This window comes from Sciurus vulgaris (assembly GCF_902686455.1).
Source record: "Sciurus vulgaris genome assembly, chromosome: 2".
Classification (NCBI taxonomy): domain Eukaryota; kingdom Metazoa; phylum Chordata; class Mammalia; order Rodentia; family Sciuridae; genus Sciurus; species Sciurus vulgaris.
The window spans coordinates 132,130,511-132,136,510 of record NC_136462.1 but is presented as its reverse complement, the minus strand read 5'-3'; positions in this window follow the sequence as shown (position 1 = coordinate 132,136,510).

The window sequence follows — 6,000 nt, the reverse complement described above, 5'->3', positions numbered from 1 at the left end:
CAGGATAAGAGATGCTGGGAATTTGCTGTAGCTCTCCAACTGGGACTCCAGGAGGGAGGGAACCCTGTGTTCTTGGCTGTATTCATCTGAAATGGAGTTTTAGTTTGGCAAATTTGGGAGTGAGAGAGAGATAGCAGGTATTGGTTCAATTACCAGACACTTGCTGTTTGCACTAAGTTACAGTAGATTTTATTGAATAAATGTTTAAATTTTTTTTGCTGTATATTTTAAAACCATTACCAGATGCTCTAAGAAGTTGTTTTTTCCACCAGTTTAATTGTTGTTACAGTTTGGATCTTGAGTGTTAAGCAGTATGTGAAAGGCTTGGGTTCCAGGGTGGTGCTTCTGGGATGTGGCAAGAAACTTTAGGAGGTGAGGCCTAGTGGGGAATCTTAGGTCACCGGGAATATTCCCTTGAAGGAAACTGCAGGACCTTCATGCTGCTTTCTTTCTTTCTATCTCTTTTTTATATTTTTAGTCATAGATGAACACAATGTCTTTAATTTATTCATTTATTTTTATGTGGTGCTGAGGATCAAACCTAGTGCCTCACATGTGCTAGAGTTAAGCACTCTACCACTGAGCCACAACCTCAGCCCCTTCTTTCTCTCTGTTTGCTCCCTGTCTTGTGATGCGAGTGGTTTTTCTCTGCCACATGCTCCTTCCTTGATGTACTCTGTCACTATTGGCTCAAAGCAATGGTACTAATAGATGGGTGCCTCTAAAACTTCAAGATAAAATCAACATTTTCTCTTATTTCATTATTGTCATGGGAAGCTGACCAACACAACTGGTGTGGATCCAAGGAGCAATTCATGCTGTCATGCCAGAAGTCCCTCTCCTCTTTCCTACTGATAGCTTTTAATGTTGTAAATTTCCCACTCAGCACTGCTTTAGCTACATCCCACTTATTTAGATACCCTGTGTTTTCATTTTGTACTGATCAGGGTTCTGCTGAGAAAGAGGACCAATGGGATCTCTCCCTCTCCATATACAGGTATTATATATGTACATATAGTATCATTATGATAATATTATAAGTATTGGCTCACACAGTTAAAGAGACTAAGAAGTCCCACAATATATCATCCATGAAATGGGGAGCAGAGAGCCAGTGTTCAAATGCCAATTCTCAGTTCAAATGACTGAGAGCTGGAAAGGTGATGGTGCAGATTTCAGTCCAAGTGTGAAGACCTGATAACCAGGAGCATTGAAGGTAGGAAAAGACCTATATCCCAGCTCAAGCAGTCATGCAGAGTTGATCCAACCTTCCTCTAAACTTTTTTTGGGGGGTTACCAGGGATTGAACTCAGGGGCACTCGACTACTGAGCCACATCCCCAGCCCAATTTTGTATTTTATTTAGAGACAGGGTCTCACTGAGTTGCTTAACACCTCACTTTTACTGAGGCTGGCTTTGAACTCACAATCCTCCTGCCTCAGCCTCCCAAGCCGCTGAGATTACAGGCATGCACCATTGTGCCCAGCCTTCCTCTAACTTTTTCTTTTATTTGGGTCCTCACTGAATTGAATGATGCTGCCCCCTCACATTGAGAGACTCACCTGTATTAATCATCCAACAATTCAAATGCTAACTTCTCCTAAGAACAACCTCATGGACACACTCAGAAATAATGTCTAAGCACATATATGGGCATCCTGTGGCCCAGTCAAGCTGACATGAAAAGTTAACCTTTACAATTTTCAATCTATTGCATATTCTTTAAATTTTTCTTTGAGACTCCTTCTTCAAAACACAAACTACTTAGACTATTGTTTAGATTTCAGTATTTATAGATCTTCCTGTTATGTTTTGGCATTGATTCTACTTTGATTTCATTTTGGTCAGAGAATGTACTCTTTATGATTGTATTCAAAATTTCAAAAATAAATTTCAGAAGGGGAGATAGTTCATCTCATCAACTTACTCACTGTTCAGATGTACAACAGACACATGTTCTGTAGGAGGAAGTTCTAAAAACAGGAGGTGGAAGCAAGAGCCATCATTGTGTTCTTTCTTAAGAGTCTCCAGACCACCCTAGATGAAGGGTGATTGATGGGCCCAGACCATGCGTCTGGTTATCTATGTAGGGGTAAAGTTCCATCAGTCTCAGAATAAGTCCACTCTGCTATTACAGTTTGCCAGACTCCAGCTTGTTTAGCTTTGGGCACTAAGCATGAATATGGGAGTGGATAGAACCCCACAGCAACCCTGAGTTTTTGTGGGGTATCCAGCACAGTCTCCTAAAGCAGTGGAAGGCACCCTGGGGTCTTCCTGGAGGCTGTAGCTATCCATTATGACCCAGAAATCCTGCCCACAGTAGCCCCTGTGCTAGAGTAGCTTGTCTCTTGGCAAGGATGTGGAATGTGAAACAGAAGATAGACTCAGTTACTGTGGCCTTTGTTTGAAAGGGACAAACCACAGCTTGAGGAGTAAGAGAATGAGTGTCTTAGTCCATTTTCAGTTGCTATAATACAATATGTGAGGCTGAGTGGTTTATAAAGAATAGAGGTTTATTTTGGCTCATGGTTTTGGAGGCAGGAAAGTCCAAGGGTATGGGCCAGCATGTACTTAGTTTCTGGTAAGGGTCTTATGCTGCTGCAACTCATGGCACAGAAGTGCCATGGCACAGAACTCAAGGGCAAGCAGGTGGGTGCAAAAGAGCTGAAACACAAAGACTGGCCTTGCTGTGTCACAGCCTGTTCTTGTGGTTGCTAACCCAGCCCTGTAAGAACTGCATTACTCCCTTTTGATGTACTACTCTCCTCTGAAAGGCCCCACCTCCCCAAACCCCTACAGTGGCAAATTTCACCATGATTTTCAGAAGGGAAAAACTGTATTCAAACCATAGCATGAGGGCGGAAGAATCATGCTTGAGCTGGGTTACCCTGCTCTTCTCCTCGGTGCAGGAAATGCAGCTTCTTCCCACTCTCATTCTTGGAATAGTTGGTCCTCACCAGCTGCAACATGCCCCTTGTGCTGGAGGGTAAATAGGGATTGGACTTAGTGTTCCTCAGGTCCTCTTGACCAGATTTTAAATGTGCAAAGCCTCCTAGGAACTAACATAGCCTTACTGGATGACTGAGTGTTGTCCCAGCTCTCCTCTTCTCTAAGAAAGTTCTGGGTGCAGGTATTCACTTGTCACTTCCTAGGGCATGCTGGCCCTGATCCTCTGGTCTCAGTAGAGCATGTGATTGAGATCAGTAGCCTTGTGGCTGGTGTCTGCTCAGAATGGACTTCTTGGTGACTGCTTACCTCCATTCCTCATGGCATCAGTAATGTCACTCAAAGTGTGCTTGCACACACATGACACAGTGATTCCTTCTGTAGGGTTCCATCCTGCAAATATGCTTACAATTGAGTCAAGATAAATGACAAGCTGTTCATGACCAGCAGTGCTTGTGACAAAAGTTAGGATATACTTGGTGCCCACCAAATAGGGATAACTTCAGTAAAGTATCCTTCATTCACCCAGTGGCCTATGTCTGTTCCAGAAAATAGGATTGAGCAGATCAAGATGTTTTGATATGTGCATAGTATGCTCCTATCTGTGTGAGAACCCTCCATGAAAATCCTCATACTTGCTCCTACACACTTGGGCAGCCAGAAAGACAGCACACCACAGTCTGCAGCTGCCTTGGGTGTGGGTGTCCAGACCCCACCTTCCTGTATCAGCCTGTTTTCTTTAGCTAAATCAGATTCCATCCCTTTGAAACTGATTTTTCATGTCCTTATGTCCACACATGTTTAAAATCCATTCATAACTCTATGAAAACTTTTCTTTGGAAAAAAGTGAGCCTGGGAAGAAAGTGTGAATTATGAGTTCTGTTTTTCCTTAAAAGATCCATTTTCACCCAGGCTTTTGCAAGTCATTTTCATGAGCCGCTTCGGAATTTCCTGTTTATTTACTGTGGGTTCCAGACAAATCAAGACTTTTGCATCTCACAGCTCAACCAGCCCTAGCTTTGTCCAAGGAGCTGTCTGGGCTGGGGCTAAGAGGGTGACTCACCTTGAACCTACTTTCCCCAACTTGCCCCTGCCTGCTGAGGGTCACAGGCAGCTGCATCTCAAGACTGCAGGGAACTCCCACAGTCTATCTTCTGGTTAGAGAGGGGAGCTGCCAGGATTTCTGCTCATAACTACAAAACATGTGGAATTGGCCTCTTTTTCCTCCTTGATCATCAAAGAAAGATTCCAGGGGTAGCTACGGAGAAGGAAAACATGCTATATGCAGGGGCACAAGCATGTGTGCATCCACTAACACACATGCAGACATGCTGGCAGGTGCAGACATATGGAGACAGGCATACACACGCATGAGCACACATGGGCACACAGGCTCAGGTACACACAGAGGTAGACTCATACACAGAGACAGACACACATGCAGACCCTCATATATGGTGACGCTGACAAGAGATAGACCCAGGCACACATATACACTTTGTGCTCAGTGAGAGCTTCCAGGGCATTAAACTTCTTTATTCTTCCTGTGGAGGCTGTATGAGAGCCCTGGGTACCTGACAGTCTTGCCTGGGACCCAGGCGCAGGGGCATTTTTTCTGGGGTGCATTATAGAGCTGTTGGCTATGCCAGTCTCACATTCATTTCCACAACTGGGAAGATGTGGAGGTGGGCTCACCTCCTGCCTAGTGCATCTCTAGGTACCCAGTCTCAGGTACTGCTGGGAGGCCTGAGGCCCCTCTGAAAGGTAAGTTCTCCACTGATCAGATTCTTCTTCAGATATGAGTCATTTTCCATAGCCAGAGGGGAGTGGGTCTCAGTGTTCCAAGGCCTGGGGGCTCTGGCAGAGCTCTGATCAGTAGATAGCCCTTCTGAGTTCAGTGCCACTGGGCACCCCAGCAAATGCATATGTGGTCACCCACACTGTTGCAGTCTTGCTTGCTGCTTCCTGTCACTCCCAGCCCTGCAAAGCCCCTCCCCAGCAGACTTGTCATGGCTGCTCAGGGCCTTCATAGAGCAAAGGTATTCTCTACAGTCCTTTCCCTTCATCCAGTTCTGCTTGCCCTCTCATGAGAAGGCCCATTTGAGGACACTTGGTCATGAATTCTTGAGATGAAGTTTTCAAAATGATTTAATACCAACATAAACAGAGAGAACCCATCTTTTACCTCTGTACCTGGGTAGTTGGTGAGAATACTAGCCACTCAGGAGTCACCCAAGCTGGGGTAGCCAGAGAAAATATGGAATGTTCAGTTGAATTTGAATTTCATGTAAAAATGCCAAAATATCTTCCCAAATATTGCCTGGGACATACTTACGATAAAAATCACATTTGCTGTTTATCAAAAATAATTCAGGGCTGGGGAGGTAGCTCAGTAGGTAGAGTGCTTGCCTTGCAAGCACAAGGCCCTGGGTTCAATCCCCAGTACCACACACAAAAAATGATAATAATAATTCAAATTTAATTGAGCTTTATTGATTGATTGATTGATTGATTGACTTATTCTTTTCTGAATCAGGCCTCCCTCTGCAAATACATTCCTCTGGGGATCATTTTCTTCCATGAAGTAGTTAACCTGGGGGAGACTGGGCTGCTTCCAAACTTGGGATGGAGACATATGTACCTGCTTCCTCCAGGACCTCAGTCTTGGTAAGGAAATATCTCTTAGTATGCTCTCTCTCTAGTGCTACTCTCAGTATCAGATTTTGCTTCAAGTGCACAATATGTCCCCCAGTAGTAGTGTCTCTTATGCTCTCCCATTGGCTCCCTAGGCTTTGCCTCTGCAAAGCCTATGAAACATGTCTGATACATGTGCCCATTCTACTTCTGGTCTGGTCTCCCTCACTAAACTGTGAGCCTACTGAGCATGGCTCCTGTCTCATTTCTTGCTCCCCTCCTTGTCTTTCTTCCCTCAACAAATGTTCAGTTCTAGTCCCAGCATAAGTAGGAAATGAATGGAGGGAGAACAAAGCTATCCAGTCTTGTTGTCGGGGAATCTTCATGCCTGGGTGGAGGCTGGGCCCCAGTGAGACCCAG